This window comes from Macaca mulatta, chromosome 16 (assembly GCF_049350105.2).
Source record: "Macaca mulatta isolate MMU2019108-1 chromosome 16, T2T-MMU8v2.0, whole genome shotgun sequence".
Lineage (NCBI taxonomy): Eukaryota > Metazoa > Chordata > Mammalia > Primates > Cercopithecidae > Macaca > Macaca mulatta.
Genome location: NC_133421.1, coordinates 87,533,562 through 87,552,955, shown reverse-complemented (window position 1 = coordinate 87,552,955; position 19,394 = coordinate 87,533,562). Strand labels below are relative to the sequence as shown.

The 19,394-nt window shown below is 48.7% G+C and overlaps 2 long non-coding RNA genes across 2 annotated transcripts in view; both read left to right on the top strand.

The window, feature by feature from the left end:
- The first annotated feature begins 2,194 nt into the window (after window positions 1-2,194).
- LOC144335997 (uncharacterized) overlaps window positions 2,195-19,394 on the top strand; it is a 52,452-nt gene continuing 35,252 nt past the window's right edge. The window contains exon 1 of the long non-coding RNA XR_013407383.1: window positions 2,195-2,251. This is a non-coding gene — a long non-coding RNA (uncharacterized LOC144335997). The remainder of the gene's footprint in view (window positions 2,252-19,394) is intronic.
- Window positions 4,120-9,241, top strand: LOC114673020 (uncharacterized). The gene is made up of 4 exons (XR_013407384.1): window positions 4,120-4,254; window positions 6,426-6,494; window positions 6,590-6,773; window positions 7,356-9,241. It is a non-coding gene; the product is annotated as an uncharacterized LOC114673020 (long non-coding RNA).

The window sequence follows — 19,394 nt, the reverse complement described above, 5'->3', positions numbered from 1 at the left end:
TTGTGTCCCCGGCTGTGCTGAGGCCCTGTCGGCCTCACAGATGGCCCCATTGTGGCCTAGACTTCGGCTTTCATTCTGGGAAGGTTACTGTTCCTTCCCAGGGACTGGCCTTCTTGAGCAATGCTCCTGGTGACCATGTGGAGAGACAGGGGGCTGAAGAAATGAGGGCTGTCCCTCTGTGCTGGGACAGAGGCTTCTGCCAGCAGGCACGTCTTCCTGTCCTCCCTGTGTTTGGTACATTTAGGACCCCAAAGCCAAGGTGGTCGACATGTGATGCATGAAGCTCGCTCTTTGCTGACCTTGTCCCTAGGAGCTGGCTTTGAGCTGCCTTTCCTGGGGACCACAGGCTCTCTCTGAGCTTCCTGAGTGTCCACTTTGTGCCTTTGCACATCTGCACTGAAGCTGGCATGGTAGCGGGCACCTGCGCTCCCAGCTACTCAGAGGCTGAGGCGGGATGATCACTTGAGGCTAGGAGATCGAAGCTGCAGTGAGCTGTGATCACGCCTGTGAATAGCCACTGTACTGTCCAGCCTGGACAACATAGCAAGACTCTGTCCCGGAACAGGTGGGCGTCAATGAAGGAAGGCAAATACACACACAAAAGCATACACATGCACGCACACATACACACACATACACACATGCATGCATGCACACATGAACACATGCACACCCCACATGCATATACATGTACACACATGGATGCATGCACACCCCCCCACATGCATATACACACACATGCACACACGGATGCACGCTCACACACATGCACACACATGTGCACGCCATACATGCACACACATGCATGCACACGCATGAGCGCATGCATACCCCACATGCATATACATGCGCAGACAACATGCTCACACACATGCACACACATGAACAAATGCACGCCCCCACATGCATATACATGCACACACGGACACACATGCACACACATGCCCTCACACACACAGGCACACATGCATACGCAAAGCCTCCCTGCCTATTCCTGTCATCAGTGGAGCCGAGTGAGAGAGCAGGTGGAGAGGGCAGAAGCCTCCAGAGGCTGAGTGAGGGGCTTGGGGACTCTGAGCTGACTTGGGAGAGGAGGCACCGCGGAGCTCACAGCCACCTCAGAAGCCTCCCACAGACATTGTTCTTTGTTTTCATTAGAGGAAGAACTCAATTAAAATAATTACAGTGACAACAAAAAAAATCACAGAAGAGAGAGAGAAAAAAGGAGTTCAGTTAAATGCAAATATATTCAGAATGATGTTATGAACTCAGCTCACCCCTGTAAAATTACCCATTAACCATTACACGCTAATTATCCACCTTTTTATTGTTTTAGAAAAGAAGAGATTCATTCTTCTTCCAACTGAACAGACATCCAGAAATTGATGCCTGGCCCTTCAGGGTGGACCAAATGCCCCACCTTTTGATTAAATTATGAGGAACCTGGGATTGTTCCACAGAGCTGAGAGCTTTGCCTCAAACAACAAACAAACCCACCAAACTGAGTCATGGTTTTCCATTATGGATATCTTTTCCCCCTTTTTTCCAATAGGGTGATTTGTAGTGGAAGCCCAGGCACCTGTTTGGGGTCTGTCTCCACCTGCAGGGATGCCGGAGCCAGGGAGGGTCTGATGCTTTTACGATTGGCATCATTTCCCTCCCCGATAGTGGTGGACTCAGTTCTCTTCCTCTGCCTGGTGGGCTGCTCTTGGCACCAGCTCCATGCTAAGCCAGGGACGTCGAGTCCTTGTTGCTGCATCAAGGACAGGGGCGGGCACCCTGCAGCCCAGGCCTCTGGGTAATGGGTGAGGTAGCAGGTGAGGGGGAAGGTTGCACATCTGGGGTCAGGCAGGACCAACCCTTGTGTCTATGTAGGAGACTCAGTCTGGAGTCCCAGAGCTGTCCCGTTTTCAAAGTCAGCTCCACCTGCAGGATGTGGATTTCCTGCCATTTTGACATTCAGATGGAATCCTTCAACCCCTCTTGTGTATCTAAGAAGAGCCCAGAAATCCTTTGTCAAACCACGTGTTTCAGTTTTGGGTGCGGAAGATGTGATCACGCCACTCACGGAGCAGGATGGGGCGGGAGGCGGCGGAGAGGAGGGGAGAGCTCTGTCTCAGGTGCTGTCTGCATGTCACCCTGTGGCTCCCCTTCCCAGCAGTTCTGGGGGCGGGGGCGGTGTCATCCCCTCCGCAGAATAGATGAGCAAACCTCAGGCCTGGGAGGGCGGCTTGTTCAAGGACATGCAACAGTAAGTGCTATTTTCCAATCCGGGTCTGTGGAGCCGCAAGCTCACGATCATGCCCTGCTCTGAGATGCCCCTCAAGCACACCGTTGCATGGTCTGGGAAATTGGGGTGGGTGTGTGGGTGGCTGTCTGAGGCCCTGAAGGTCCCAGGGGCCATCTCCAGCAGATGCCAACAATGAAGGTTCCCCAGAGTTAGCAGTGAGGTCCTTGTCCTGGGAAGCGGTGGGGGGTGGGGGGGCTTAGCAGATAGAGATGTTCCCAGACGCCCCGGGGGGTCTAGGAATTCCTGGCTTGTGGATGCCAGCCTCTGCTTCCTGAGCAGGGGGTGGGGGGGGGGCAGTGATGGGGAGGGGTGGCCGGGTGGGCGGAGCTATCCTGAGGGAGTGCCATTCACATGCTCCTCGGGCACTGACCACTGCTCTGTAGGAGAGTCCTGCTGCCTCCGTCTCTCCTCCACTCCTTTGGGGGTCAAGGTCACACCTTGGCCTTTACATCTGGACTCCCCCAGTCTGCTCTCTGCCGTCAGCAGCCAGCCTTGGTGGAGCTGCCTACCGGTACTTATGCTCCCTGGCACCTGGACATGACCCTGCCTAGTCCCCTATACCGGCTTATTCTGTTTTGTTCTTCGGGGGCCATATGGCCCTACCAGCTCTCTGTGGAGGGTTTTCTTACACAGATGCATGCCAGGTTCCCAGTCTCTTGCAGAGGAACGCTGGCCACTAGGGAGAATTGAGACCGTCTTAGAGATGAATGAATGAATGAATTCACACACATTTGCCCATATCTCCTACACGCCTGGCACTGCGCTAGGCCCAGGAGGAGGAAGGTGGAAGTGGCTTGAGCCAGGTGAACATCTTTGCGGAGCGCAGGGCTGCTGAAAAGCTCTCCATGCCAGAGCTACCCTCCGGGTGGCTTTGCTGGTGAAGGGTCGGCGGCACATCTGGCGGACAGGTGCGTATCGTCCAGGGAAGTCATCTCTTCAGACTTCTCTAAGACACGGCCAGGAGGTGGAAGACTGGACTGTCCCATCCCAAGTGCCAGGTCATCCGTTGAGCACAGCCACCCACATGCACACAAAGTCCACAGAGCAGACAAGCTGGAAGAACGCCTCTGTTCCCCCAAAACTAATGTCACCCAGGTCGGTCAAATACCGAGCCCGGGATTAATGTCCAACCAACACATGCCAAGTGATTAAGGCAGGCCCCGGAGACTAGGAACTCACAGGCAGGGAGGGCCTCTCGCAGGAGCACCCGAGATGACATGAGTGAGGGAGGACCGGGTGCTCGTGTATATACAGCCTACAGTGTCTCAGGAGGAGCAGAGAGGAGTGCGCAGGCTGGGTGTGCTGGTGTGTGTGCAGGGAACCAAGGGCTTTGCACTTCACTGAAGAGCAACTAAGTGAGTTCAAATCATGGTTTTTGAAAGCCTTTCCCTCCTCCTGGGCTGAGCGGGTCCTGGCTTGGTCCTTGACCTCATCATGCTGTTGGTTCTGCACACACCAGAAGCCGCTAGGAAGGAGGAGACCACTGCGGGGCCGTTGAAGGCACCTTTTGTTCTAATCTGAGTGGTGGGAGGATTTTCTTGCTGTGACCCACTGTCCGCTGATTCCTAAAGGTGGAACAAGTTGTGTAAGAGAACGAGTCCTTCCCACCCCCAGGGAAGCAGGGTAGACATGGTTGAATAGACAGCTGCCAATCTGAACTTAGAGGGGCATCCCTAATCCACAGCAGGGACTCAGGCATGGGGGAACCCGGCCCCTTCTTCCCACCTCTTCTGCCTCTGGGATGTCCCTGGAGGATGTGCGTTCAGTGGGGAGCTGGAGGGAGCCTGGAATTTCAGATGTTGCCATTTTCCATGTGATACAGCATGCCATACATTTCTAGGTGCAACTTGGGTCTTCCTTGCTTGTGAAAATGTATCTTCGCTTTGCTGAGCCTCGCATGGCCGGGTGAGTTATGGGGAGGAGAAGCAGCCGGACAAGGTGGTCTTCACCCTGCAGGGCACCAGGTAGGCTAATGGGCCTGGCAAGGGGCGGCCCTGCATGCAACACATTTTGCTGAGCCTCACAGGGACCCTATGCCGTGGAGGCTGCAGGAGGACCCTGGCCAGGGAGCCAGGGAGTCTGGGCCTTAAGAGCCCATATCAACACCCATCCTGGGCTACATGCCTTTCACATGAACCTCAGTGAATCCTCATAAGGGCCCAGTGAGGTGGGGGCTATTTTACAGAAGACGAAACAGCCTCAGAGAGGTTCAGTCATTTGCCTAAGGCCACACAGCTAGTATTCTGCAGTGCTGGGGTTGGAACTCAGGCAATCTGGCTCAATAATACTTGACACTGTCGACCTCCTCGATGCTTCCTGGGCCCCTCCTCCTCAGAGTGACTCAATCTGCCCCATTTCCACCCTCCAGACCAAGCCTTCCTCTGTCCCGCATTTGGTTTAAGCCATCTCTAAACTTTGTCTCCTGAGGCTGAGAACTGGCAGGGCCTTCTCCTCATTCCTGGCCCTGGCTCTGCATCCCCCAAGACCCAGGCCTGCTGATCCTCTCTCCCTGCTCCTTTTGCCTGACACTGGCACCGGTTCAGGCTTCTTTGCCTCTTGCCTCCTGGCTGGTCTTCTGCCCTTCCTTCCTGCTCTCTGTCCTGCCTGCCTTTGTCAAATGCCAGTCTGATGGGGGTTCTTCCCGCTGCACACAGGCCAAACACTGGACTCTGCGGGGTACACTCAGCTTCCAATCTGACGACCCTGCCTCTCCCCCTTGGTGTTTTATACCGGGACACGACTCAACAACCTGTTGTTCTCATAATGTACTTTGTTGTTCCATGACTCCTTTCCTTACTCGTGTTTCCTCTGCCCGGAGCACCCTCCCTCACCCTTTGTCTGCTTGGCAAACTCCTATTCATACGTCAAAACCCAGCCTCCAAGTTACCCTCCTCCATTCTCTCTCCTCCGTTGAGCTACTTCTTACTGCCTAGAACATATTCTATCATTGTCCTTGTCACTTATTGTTAATCTGCTCACCAGCATCCACTTCCCTTTGGACTCTGAGCCCCCCATGGAGGCAGACAGCGGTGCTGGCAGCATCCTGCTTTCCTATCGTCTAGCAGAGTTTGGTCTTCAGGGCTACTGGTTGAGTGGAATCGAATAACCTCAATCCTTCTCCACTCCTGCTGTCCCTTCGTCCCTCAAGGAGGCTCCTACTCGTCTGTCAACTTGCAGACATTGGGAGTCCACCTGCGGTTTATTACAGGGCTTGGGGCTCTCCTGCCATCTCCAGCTGGATGACCGTCTCTCTTGGGGCCTGAGTCCCCTGGCCACTTTTCCGCTCAAATATTTGGTCGTGGGTGAGGCCAAACACCAAGACGCCACTTTTGCTTGGTAGAAGGCATGTGTTCTAGCCAAGTTGGCTGAAAAGTGATTTTCTGCAAAGTAGAATAATTGGACAAGTGTTCCCATGGCAACAGTGTCTTTTCTGGAAACCATTTGGGGCAAGGCAGGAGAGGAAGAACCCTGGCTCTGCAGGGTACTGGGGCAGGGCCTGGCAGAAATCGTGATGCCACTTGCCTAACAGGCCACACTGCCTCCATGCCCTTTCCTGGCTCCAGGGCACCCTTTATGGCCCTCCCCTTGCTTCCTTAGGCCCCAGAGATCATTTCCATGCAATGCTGGAAGAGGTCCTGAGTGCACATATAGTTCCCAGAATCTGTCCTCTGCCCCCTCCACTAACAGAAAATAGGATTTTTATTTATTTATTTTTTTGAGACAGAGTCTCCCTCTGTTGTCCAGGCTGGAGTGCAGTGGTGTCATCTCGACTCACTGCGACCTCTGCCTCCCTAATTCAAGCAATTCTTGTGCCTCAACATCCTGAGTAGCTGGGATTACAGGCGCCCACCACCTTGCCTGGCTAATTCTTGTAATTCTAGTAGAGACAGCATTTCACCATGTTGTCCAGGCTGGTCTTGAACTCCTGACCTCAGGTGATTCGCCTGCCTTGGCCTCCCAAAGTGCTGGGATTACAGGTTTGAGCCACTGTACCTGGCCAGAAAATACGATTTTTAATGATAGTATTTTACAGTGCCTGCATTAACAGTGTACGGGGTGCTTTCATGAGGGCCGCCATGGGATTCTCCAAAAATGACCTGGGAAGCTTTATGATAATAAAATGCCCATTTGACAGAGGCAGGAGCCGAGGCTTGCACTGATGAAGGGACTGGGAGCACCGAGGCCAGAGGTGTGGCAACACCAGGTGGGTGCGGCCCCAACCTCTCCTGAGCACAGGGCACAGGGCACTCTCCTCCCTCCGCTGGGAGGGGTGACCTTCCCGCGACCTCCTTTCTCCAGCTGGGGAATTCCAGTGACCACACCCTCCTGGCAGAGGTGGGAAGAGGCAGGCTGCTCCCACGAGTGGGCAGTTCTTGGCTGCTGCTTCTCATCAGCTTCCCTGTGAGATTTCATCAGCACCTCCTCCCTCTCCACTGCCTGAAGAATCCAGGGCCGCCAATCAAAACGACAACAGGATGAGGAGGCCTCTAGCCCTTGCTTCACTGTTTGTCCTTTGGTCCGGAAAGGGGTCTCGTGTCTGAGCAAGAGGCACCGTCTCGCCTGTTCGGAAGAGTCTGTGTGAGTGTGTGTGTGCAAGGTGTGTGAATATGTGTGTGAGGGTGTGTGAGTGTGCGTGTGAGTGGAGGAGCAGCGGGGGCTGGGGTGTCTCCAGAGGGCGACAGAGCATGGGCCTTGGGGGCTCTGGGAACCCCCTCTTGAGGCCCACATTTGGTGTGGAGAGAGCTTAGGGGAGGTGTGGGCCTCCAGGGAAGTGGCTGGGCTCTTCATTTCCCTCTGACAGCTCATCAGTATTGAGGTCACACCATTTCTCAGGTCAGGATGGGGATTGGGTCCCACACTCACACACTCCCAGCCCGAGACCTCTTCCCTACTGCGGTCCCAGATGCCACAGCACAGACACACACCACCCACGCTGTGGATGGTTTCTTCCAAATTCCTGACCCACAGATGTGCATCATAAAATGGTCATTTGACACCACTAAGTTAGGGGCTGTTATTTGTGCAGCAAAACATAACTGGGGCCCGTCTGCACCTGTATCTCTAGGGCAAGGCTCCCCCTGAGCTCCTGGCATGTGCACCTTACTGCCTACTGGATGCCGACTCTTCCCAAAGTCCTAAAGCTCACAGAATCTTCCCCAAGTGCATCAGCCCAGAGCGTCCAAGGTGAAGCCATTATCTTCTCGTCCAAATCTGAAACCACTGGTGACCTGGACAAAATTGGACCCAGTGAGGCCTATGACCACCTGGCAGGAGGGCACGTGCGGGCGAGATGGGTTCCAGCTGTCCATGTATGTGCTTGACCCATTTTGTTGTTGTTGTTTTGTTTTTTTTGTTTGTTTGTTTTTTGAGACAGGGTCTGGCTCTATCGCCCAGGCTGGAATGCAGTGGAGCAATCTCAGCTCACTTCAACCTCCACCTCCTGGGCTCAAATGATCCTCCTGCCTCAGCCTCCCGAGTAGCTGGGACTACAGGCGTGTGCCACCACGTCTGGCTAATTTTTGTATTTTTTGTAGAGACTGAGCTTTGCTATGTTGTCCAGGCTTGTCTCAAACTACTGATCTCAAGTGATCCTCTTGCCTCGGCCTCCCAAAGTGCTGGGATTACAGGCGTGAGCCACCGTGCCCAGCTGCCCTTAGTGTTATGACCGGGAGGGGACATCTACTGGAGACCGGCTGAGGTGAAGTCTTTGACCATGGCCAAAAGTGAAAGCCACAGCCCACACTTGGCCTCTCCCGCTGGGCTGGCCACCTACAGGGACCGTGTGGCATTGGGCTCACTTTGTGCATGGGGTGCTGTGCGCCTCAGTCCCTGGAGGGGGTGGCAGCCGTGTGGTGTGCTTTGGCGATGAAATGTGAGTAGAGCAATGCTGGCCACGTCCTCCAGGGAGCATTGAATGCTTGCATGAGACTCACCAAGGCCGTGGAGGCCCAGTCATGCCCCAGAGGTCACCCAGCACCTGGTGCCCCTTCCAGGAGCCAGGAATAAACCCATGCTGTTTTTCATCCTTCGACTTTCAGCATTTCTGTGATATCATCAGGAGCATATAGTTTGATTTTAAAATATCAAGTCTGAAAATCTTCGTCTTTGAATTGGAGTATTCAGTCCAATTTTCACCATATTAGTCCAACCTTGAACACTTGTTATATATTGTTTAATAAATGTTGGCATGTTAGTTGAACATTTAATCCAATAACTGATTTGTTTGGGTTTAAACCTACCATCTTACTGTGGGTTTTATATTTATCCCATCTATTCTACGTTCATTTTTTTCTTTCCTTTCTTGCCTTTTTTTTTTTTTTGATGAAACGAGTAAATCCTATTATTTCATTTCCTCCATCGTTAGCTTGTTAGTGAAACTGTCTTTTACTATTCTTGCAGTGCTGATTCTACTTGAGGTTATAGCGTGCATCCTTGATTTACTGAAGATTAATATAGAGCAAAACTTTTCCCACTTCCCAGACAAGGCTGGAACTTTGGAAAGCTTTTACACTATTTACCCCTCCTGCCTTTCAACGCTATTGTTTCCTTGTCATTTAAGCCTTTATATGTTTTAACCTGAATTTTTATTTTCTATTCATTTTGTTTTACGTAGTCAAAATTCATTTACATTTGCCCAAATGTTTACCTTTCCCAGGGATTTTCTTTGTTGCCTCATTTTTTTGGTTTCCAGCTGGGATTATACTCCTTCGCTTAAAAATCTCCTCTTTACCTATCTTTTCATGTGAGTTGTTGGCAATGAATTCTTTCTTTTCTTTTTGGAGGGGAAGTCTGGAAATGTCTTTATCTTACCCTCGCTTTTATTTCTTTATTATAAGAAAGAAAAGTGTTCATTGCATGCTGCTAAATGAATAAGGTAAAAACGCACACTTACAAAACATTAGTGTAAAAGTGTGCAAAAAGATGAGAAATAAAAACACTTTACATAAACTCGAAGTCGTGGGGTCGTGGGTATTTTATATTTTTCTTCCTTACTTTTTCTATATTTTTCTAAATTTCTTATAATAATTACGTATTCCCTCTTGTAATTAGAAAAAACTTCAGGTATACTAAGTAAAGATGTGAGTCAATGCTTAGAGAAACCCGGGCACGCCGGGAAAGCCGGGAATCTATAATCTTACATCTGAGGGTTCTCTGTGCTTTAAAAAAATTATTCACCACCTACTGTGCATTTGGCACTAAATATTAGCTCTTTCTCTAGAATTTGTCTTGTAAAAATTAGAGTTTAGCTTCCATGTTATATATAAATTATTTATTAAAATCGAGCATACATTCAGAAAATCACATACATTAGAAATGCACAGCTTGATACATTTTCACTAAGTGAGCACAGCCGTGCAACCAGATCCCACATCAAGAAACAGAACGTTACCAGTTCCCCAGAACCTCCCCCTTCCCCCTCCCGCCTGCTGCCTCCCAAGCCCCTTCTCATCACTACTGCTCCTAAGGTAAACACTGCCCTGGTTTCTGACACCAAAAGTTAGCTTGTTGTTTTTGTCTCTGCCGCCTTCATTCAGTGTCTGAAAGATTCTTCCAGGCTGTTAGGTATAGTCCTAGTTCATTCATTCTCATGGCTGCGTGACATTCAGCGTTACAAATCTTACCACAGTTTATGTCTTCTAATGCTGATGGGTGTTGAGCTGTTTCCAGGTTGGTTTGTTTGTTTCGTTGGTGTTTTTGTTTATTTATTTATTTTTTTAGTTTTTTGACAGAGTCTCACTCTGTTGCCCAGGCTGCTGGAGTGCAACGGTGCGATCTCAGCTCACCACAACCTCCGCCTCTTGGGTTCAAACAATTCTCCTGCCCCAGCCTCCCGAGTAGCTGGGACTATAGGCACATGCCACCCTGCCTGGCTAATTTTCGTATTTTTTGTAGAGACAGGGTTTCACCATGTTGGCCAGGCTGGTCTCGAACTCCTGGCCTCAAGTGATCCACCTGCCTTCGCCTCCCATAGTGCTGGGATTCCAGGCGTGAGCCACAGCGCCCGGTCTGTTTCCGGTGTCTGACATTAGTATAACAGTATTTAACATTGCCATGAACACTCTTGTGCATATCTCTTGGTGAACAAATGTTTGCTTTTCTGTTGGGTCTATTCACCTTGCTTTTGAAGGATATTTTAGTTTTCTAGTCAATTTTTAGTTTCTTTTGGAATTTTAAAGATGTCATTCATTCCACGTTTGTGTTGAGAATCAGCTGTCATTTGAATTCTTGATCCTGTGAAGCTAATGTGTTTTTGTTGTTGTTGTTGCTTTTGATATTTTCTTTTTGTCTTTGCTTTTCAGCAGGTTTATTATGACGTACCAGGGAGACTGTGTGTGTGTGTGTGTGTGTGTGTGTGTGTGTGTGTGTGTGTTTATAATGCTTCTGCTTGGGGTTCTAAGTGCTTCTTGAATATGTGTCTTGATGTCTTTTGTCAAGTTAGAAAATTCCCAGCCGGTATCTCTTCAGATATTGCCTCTGCCTCCCCACCTCCCTCCTCGTGGCCTGTGCCACTTCGAAACCACTGAATACCTTGCAAACAACAGCGGCCCAGTGTGTTGAATTGACTTCTCTGGGCATCTTCTTTTCTTTCTGGGATCCCGTTGTCTCCTGATCCCTATAAATCCTGGCTTCCTAAATAGATCTGAATTCCAATGCTTGGCATCCAGCCCCATGGGATGGCTGAAATGGCTCAGTTTCTCTGTCTCTTAGGGGCTGTTGTCTGGTGAGCTTCCTGGCCCTCTGTCCAAATCATTAATGGATCAACAGACACCCCAGGAAGGAGAGAAGTGTAGAATGTCATGATTAGCCCATGGGGTCTCCCTTCACTCTGGGGTCCTGGCCCGCCTGTTCAAGTCCCCCTGCCTTGAGAGCTCCTGGGTGTCTCACATACCCAGCTTTCTAGCTCTCAGTGGGGGACTGGTTGTCCATAGCGAGCCTGTCCCCTAGTACCTCCTGACGAATGCAGCAGGGATCTCTGGTGTGCCTGTGGGCTCATTAAAAGAGAATGTAACTGTGGTTTTAGTTACAATCCCAGGAGGCCCCTGCAAAAGCTTCTAAGCCCTGAGGTTGGCATGTCCTCATGGATCAGTTCAGGGGGTTACAATGGAAACATTTGTTCTCTGAGAATCATGCCAGGGTCTTCAGGCTCCTTTAATTTATAGAGAGGGTCTACTTCGGATTTTGGAAATCCACTTGATTTCCTGTTTATTTATGAAGTGGCATTATCTATACAGCAGAAATGATAATTTATCCACAAATATTAAGCGTCATGAAGTCTATCATATAAATCTGATGAGCAACTTATGGTTGGTAATTTTAGGATTGGCACAATACATTTATATTTAATTTTAACCTTTTTTATAATTGTAAAAGGAATCTATACTCATTTATAAGAAAATTTTAGGACAACAGATATATAGAAAGAAAAAGTGAAAGCTTTCTCAATCCTATCAGTCTCAGTAACTATTAGTAATATGATATATTTTAATCTATATCATTTTCTGTGAATATTAACACATATATGTATATATGTATATATATATGTATATATATACATATATGTATGTATGTATTGAAAAATAGAATTATACTGTATATATTGTTCTGCAGTTTGCTGTTTTCATTTAGAAATACACTGCAGATATCTTTCTGTGCTCAAGATCTCTTGATCATTTTAAAGGTTATATAGTACTCGACTCTGGCTGTGTCATAACTGATTAAGGGAAACCCATATTGATAGACATTTATTGTGCATAAGTTAATATAAAGCAAGATTTAAAACTAATTCCCTCAAAAATAAAGATTATCTTACATTTCCTCTATTAGGCTTTAATCAATGGTATTGTAAACAGACCTTTAAATATTGTTTTAAAGTGCAATACATAATCCCAGCACTTTGGGAGGCCTCTTGAGCCCAGGAGTTCAAGACGAGCCTGGGCAACATGGAGAAACCTGATCTCTACCAAAAAACATACTAAAAATTAGCTGGCCTAGTGGTGCTTACCTGTAATTCCAGCTACTCAGGAGGCTGGGGTGGGAGGTTGAAGCTGCAGTGAGCTGTGATCGTGCCACTGCACTCCAGCCCGGGCAACAGAGCGAGAACTTGCCTCAAAAAAAAAAAAAAAAAAAAAAAAAAAGCAATACAGTAAGTAAATAGCTACCTCTCTTGTGGAAAGCATGAATATTCCCCTGCAAGATGAATGGATGAAACAAAACCAAATGAAAGCCTGTCCTCATATGAAGTAAATGTTCCCCCATGGCCCAGAATAAAATTTCCAGTGAGATGGCGCCTTCTGAAAATTACTCAGTGACCCAAAAGGGTATTTGGTGGCGCCCAGGACACTCAGTCAAAAATGAACAGAAAGAGGTTATTTCACAAAATATAGGGGTTGAAAAAAGCAATATTTCTAAATTATAATTCTATATAACATGTGTTAAAATACATAACTAAATAAAAAATAAGTATTCTTAGTTAATATTTGAGTATTCTGTTCTGACCCTAAAATGTGTGTATTCTAACTGGCCAAAAAATAACCCCAAACAAACAAACTTCCTCTCTTTGATGCCTTTTCGTTTTGTTCACTTGCTCTTTGGGTCTGCCTTGTCCTGGGGGCACAGATGATCCGTTGCTCCCAGTTTCTTTTGCTGTTATGAGCAACACTGAATTCAATATCCTTAAACTTTGTGTCCTTGAAGGTAAATTCGTAAAAGTGCTATGTCAATGGAATGACCACTTTAAAACGTTATATATATTGTCAAATTACCCTCATAAAGCTTACAGCAACTTACACTCCCGAAACAATGTTTGACTGTATCTGGGGGCAACATTTTGTTAAAAGCAGTCGTTCCTGAGCATTTCTCATAGAATTGGCTTGGGCCTTTGGGACTGAGAGCAGGGGAGTAATTCCAGGTCCCAGGCATTCACAGGGGCAGGAGGAAGGCTTCCCTGGGACCAGCCACCAGGCTGGAGACTGCAGGGCCAGAGCACCAAGCCTGGTGCAGACCTGGATCCCAGGCGTGGCCTACGTCTAACCTGCCTGTCTCTGGCAAGTAGCTCTGAATGTGGGGCTGCTTCGGAATGAAAGCCTGACCCTGGACCCCATAAGCTCTGAGAAGCTCTCCCAAGTGGCCAGTGTAGGGGATGGTGAGTTAAGCGCCCTGTTGTTACGGGGCCGGGGGAGGCAGGCTGCTATTTCTCAGGCTCAGATCACAGCACGGATGGTAAAAGGTCCCTCAGGCTGCCATGAGAAACTTTGGTCATAGCTCAATTCACTCAGGCCCCAGCCAGCGGGAAGTCTCAACTGTGCAGACAGAGGTAGTTCCAGCAGATGGCCTGGGACCCCATACGTTCTACCCCTGGAAAAGGGATTAAAGGAGTGGTCCCTGTTGCCCTGTGAGGCCTCCATCACCACCTCTTGCAGGTCTTATTGCCCAGCTAGCCGAGAACACGCTGACAGCTCTTCCCCTCCACCACCTGTCTATGGTGTCGAAGCACCGGAAGGGGAAGGGCTGTGTCCCGGTCAGCATTTAGAGTGACCTTCTCTAAAGCCTGAGAATGCAGGGTGTCTACACCTGCTGTCCGGGGCTGCCAGGCACCGACGGTGCAGTGAAAATCCCAAGAGGAGGTTGCAGAAGGGATGCTTGAGATTCATACAGCTATGTTATTACTTATAAGTGAGAGCCAAACACTGGGTTCACATGGTCATAAAGACAGAACAATAGACACAGGGGACTCCAGAAGTGGAGAGGGAGGGAGGGGGCCAGGGCTTGAGAAACTTCCTATTGGGTGCTATATTCACTATTTGGGTGATGGAGTCAGCAGAAGCTCAAACTCCAGCGTCATGAAATATATCCACATAACAAACCTGCACACGAACTCGCTGAATCTAAAACAAAAATTAAAAAGAGGCCGGGTGTAGTGGCTCACTCCTGTAATCCCAGCACTTTGGGAGGCCGAGGCGGGCGGATCACCTGTGGTCAGGAATTCAAGACCAGCTTGGCCAACATGGCGAAACCCTGTCTCTGCTAAAAATGCAAACATCAGCTGGGCGTGGTGGCAGGTGCCTGTGAGCAGAGATCATACCATTGTGCTCCATCTGGGTAACAACAGCAAAACTCCATTTCAAAAAAAAAAAAATTAAAAAGAAAGAAATTCGTGTCTACAATTAATTTGGAGTTAAGCATGTGAGAGAAGTGTGTGTGCATACATGTTGCATGTACATGTGTGCATGTTTCTATGTGTGCCATGCACACGTACATGTGCATGTGGACGCCCATACATGTGTACAGGGCATGCAATGGAAATACCCATGGAAAGACATGGAATGGAAATGCAAATGTAAATAAAATAGAGTCTTTGTCCTCCAGCAACACATGGTGGGATAGAGGTTGGAGAGTGTACCGGTAACAAGCCACCTCAACATTTAATGGCTTGAAATAACATTGATTATTTGTTTTCTGTGGATGGGCTGGGTAGTTCTTTTCCAGGCCGTTTGGCTGATTCATATGGCAAGCTGTTGGCTCGGCTGGTGCTGGGGGTCTGAGGTGGCTTTGCTTGCCTCCTGGCAGGTGGCAGCAGGCTTGTTGGTCTAGAGTCGCAGCCGAGATGGCCCATCTCTGCTCCATGTGGCCTCTCATTCTCCAGAAGGCGAACTGGGCCTCTTCTCAAGGTAGTTTCAGGGCTCCTGGTACACAAGCACTTTCGAAGCCTCTGATGGTGTCACACCTGCCATTCTTTCATTGGCTAAAGCCAAACACATGGCCAAGCCCAGAATCAGTCAAGGAGGAGGCTACTCAGGGCACGGGTACAGGCAGGCATGAATTAATTGGAGGCCATTATTCCAATGATGTATCCCAGCGGGGCAAGAAGATAGAATCTATTTTGGCAGGCAAATGATAAAAATAACATTCTAAAAGTTCAACATCTTAATAACAATAAGTCCTACTTAACTCCCAAGTTAGATGAGGAGTGGCCAGTTTAGGAATTGGCTTTCTGCCAGGATGTACCCCTCTCTGACTCAGAGGTTTAATTACGAGCTTTTCTCTGGCCTTGCCCCTTCCAGCCTGTATTAGTCTGTTCTCACACTGCTAATAAAGACATACCCGAGACCAATTTATAAAGGAAACAGATTTAATTGACTCACAGTTCCACATGGTTAAGGAGGCCTTGCAATCATGGCAGAAGGTGAATGAGGAGCAAAGTCACATCTTACATGGCAGCAGGCAAGAGAGCATGTGCAGGGAAACTCCCCTTTATAAACTACTCAGATCTCATGAGATGTATTCACTATCATGAGAACAGTATGGGGGAAACTGCCCCCATGATTCAATTATCTTCACCTGGACCTGCCTTGACACATGGCGATTATAACAATTCAAGATGAGATTTGGGTGGGGACACAGCCAAACTGTATCACAGTCTCTATCTTGTATGTATAATTAAAAGGTGATTACAGCTGTTTTGGGCTTAAAAAATTAAAAGTGACAATCTTTCTCTAAAAAACACCCCTAGATGGCCCCAAATAGAGAAAATCACAAATAAAGTGGCATAGACACGAAGAACTAGATGGAAAAGACAAGGCAGGTACAGGGAAAAGGACTATAAGGTGGGAGGCTCGGTGAAACACCTGCTTCCTAGAGTCAAGTAAAGATCAAAGCTCAAGGAATGTCTAGCTGAATGGAACGTCCTTGTATTCATTATCTGTGGCTGCATCACAAATTTCCTCAAAACTTAAGGGATTCAAATAATAATAACTATTTGTTATTGCCCGTAGTTTCTGTGATTCAGGAAATTCAGGAGCAGCTTAGCTGGGTGGTTCTAGGTTGGCGTCTCTCCTGAACCTTTTGTCAAGATGTTGTCAGGGCTAGAGTCATCTGAAGGCTTCACTGGGGCGGGAGAGTCTGCCTCCAAGATGGCTTAGTCATGTGGTGAGCAAGTAGTTGCTGGCTGTTGGTTGGAGGCCTCAGTTCCTCTTCATTGGAATTTTCCACAGGGCTCTTGAGTGTCATCACAATATGGCGGCTCTTTCCCCAGAGGAAGGGATGCAAGAGAGACCCAGTGAAGGCTGCAATGTGCTTATGACCTAGCTTTGGAAATCACATGCCTTTGGGGTAAAGAAGGCCTGGGAAGTGGCTATGGTCTTTGGGCTCTCTAGGGTACAGTTCATAGGCACCTCTCACCCCAGAGCCCAACCCCATTGGTGTTGGCCCTGAACCCTATCCCCATGTTCTGGCTGATATCCCAGTGGCTGCTGGCTGGGCCCTGATCGTCCAACAGGTACTCTATGACCTACAAGTATTCTAGTGACACACAGACTCCAACTGCTGGACTAGCTCAGACTTTAATGAAATAGACACCAGCCAGGTGAGGAGCTCAGCTTGCCATCTGTCTCCCTGTGCCATACTCATTGATGACGAGGTCAATTTCAGCTTTTGCCATCTTCCCACAGAGGGCCCAGCAAGATTGGCAGCTGAGCTTTCCTGGGACATGGTGACTTCCTTCCTAGAAGGAAGTGCCTGCTACTTTCTGCCAGTGCTCAGGTTAGAGATGGGGTTGCTTGTGGGTGGTCTCATTTCCCTTCCTGACCCCCAGGATCACCTTTCCGTATTCAATGAGATTGAATGCCACACCGTAGACAGTAGATGCTTGATGTATTTTGCTGAATGGACGAAAAGCATCCCAGAGACCCCACAGTGCCCCAGGGCATCATTCTTACTGTATTCTATCTAGCTCTACCCCAGCCCCAACCCATTTCCAAATCCTTCTCTGCACACTAACCACAGAGAGGTAGAACTATTTGCAGGGAGCCTGAGCATTTGGGGAGGAGAACATCTCAGGAGGAAAGAGGTGGTGGCCCTGGCAGATGGTCTTCATGCATGGGACCAGATGTCCAGTCCCTTAGCTCCAGCCAAGGCAAGACAGATTTTCCTGGGGACCTGAGGCAGACTCCTCCACATCTTATTTCTAAGCACAAATCGATCTCCATCCCCTTTTGCCTCCTCCACATGCCTGTTCCTCACGGCTGAGTACCGTGGAGGGAAGTGGGATATGGCCCAGCAGGTCACCTAGAATAAAGTAAGTCATCAGAAAAGGACCCTGATTCATAAGAGGGCTTTGGCTGTCAAGCAAATGCTCTTGAAAACTTTCTTTCTTCAGCTGCTGCCTCTCAGGGGCAGGGACTTACAGTGTTTGCTTTTCAGCCAACCACCCTCCTGACTCAGAGGCTAAAGTGCCCAGGAAGCAGGGGCAGAAGGTCCCAGTGTAAGTTGAGCATGGGGTGAAGTGGGACCCAAATTTGGGAGAGCAAAGTATGGCTCTGCCTAGCCAGATGACCTCTGGATTTGGGAACACAAATACTACAATAAAAACAATATGTTCTCCTCAGTGATGACACTGATTCAACCTTTCCCTGGGTCAGGCATTGGGCTGATGGCTTTGCAGGTTCTCTCTTCCTTAATCCTCACATCACCCTCAAAGGGTGTCTGTTAATACTCCCATTTGGATGATAAAAAAGCAGAGGTTGCCTGAGCCAGACTTGCCGGTTCTAGAGTCTAATCTCTTCACTGGCATGAGATGCTGCTTCTTGGCCTCAGGGTCTGTTCTTGAAGCAAATGAAGTCCAACCTGCACAAGCATACCCAGGGTAGAGACATGTGGACTGGTGGGGGAAATCACAGGGAAAGGGTGAGAATGGGGCCGTCTTCTTTTTCTGAATGAGGCTGGTGCCCTGAAGATTTATCCTTCCCCTCGCTGGTGCAAGGTTGTGGAGGGCCTATGAGTAGCAGGCACATCTGGGCACATGGAGGCTGGTATGAGCATGTGGGTGTGGAATATAGAAGATCCTAAATGAGAACTGAGATCCCAACCTTTCACAAGGCAATGCCCCAAATGACAGAGCAAGTCATGCAAAGGATTTCATAACTGTGATGTCATGCCCCAGAGATGCAGCTGACCAGCCTGGAGCCCTCTGTCTCATCTGGGCCTTTTGTTTTCTGTCCTTCTGCAACTGGAGACAAGCTTATTCTCAGCCCCTCAGCCTGGATTGGTGTCCTGGCTGGGCTCCAAAGAGCAGAAAGGCCATTCGTGTTCTCTTTCCTTTACCCATGCCAGAAGCTGTGTGAGTCATGCGTTTGTATTTTTAGCAACACATAGGAATCGCTGCATGACAAAGAATTGGAGTGGGGGGGACACTTGCAAAATTAACATAACAAAGGCAATTATTTGGATCTAACTCTCAGGGATAGAGGCAGCCTGGCAGTGCTCCTTGATCCAGGAAAGGCAAGAGAAACGAAGGGCTGACTGTGGGGTTGTTGGTGCCTCAGGAGTGGAGGCGCCCAAAGGTTTTCTATGGGTAGAAAAGGAAAATAGCTTCTCCGGGTGGGCAGCTGGCATGGTCCTGGAGACCTGGGCATTGTACGTGCTGTTCTAGTGTGATCACAGCAAGTTTGCTTCACCTAGAAAGGCTAGAGAATGTGGATTTCTTCCTGTGGACTCCCCAGACCCCTAAATGAGCCCCACAGCCTCCTGGGAGTCTTGCCCACTTCAATCACTTGTTATCTTCACCATCACCCCATTACCACCACCATCATCACCACCATCACCATCACCATCATCCCCATCACCATCACCATTATCACCACCATCACTATCACCATCATCATCACCATCACCACCATCATCACCATCACCATGATAATCACCATCACCATAATCACCACTACCACCATCACCACCACTACCACCACTACCATCACCATGACCAGCATCACCTCCATCACCATCACCACCATTATCATCACCATTACCATCAGCACCATCATCATGGTCATCACCATCATCCACCATCACCATCACCATCATCACCACCATTACCATCACCATCATCACCATCACCATTATCACCATTACCATCACCTTCATCACCACCATCACCATCATCCCCATCACCATCATCATCACTATCATCATCACCATCACCATCATCACTAACTACCATCACCATCACCACCACCATCATCACCATTACAATCATCATCATCACTATCATCTTTACCATCATCATCGTCATCATCATCACTATCATCCATGGAGAGTTTGACACGTCCAT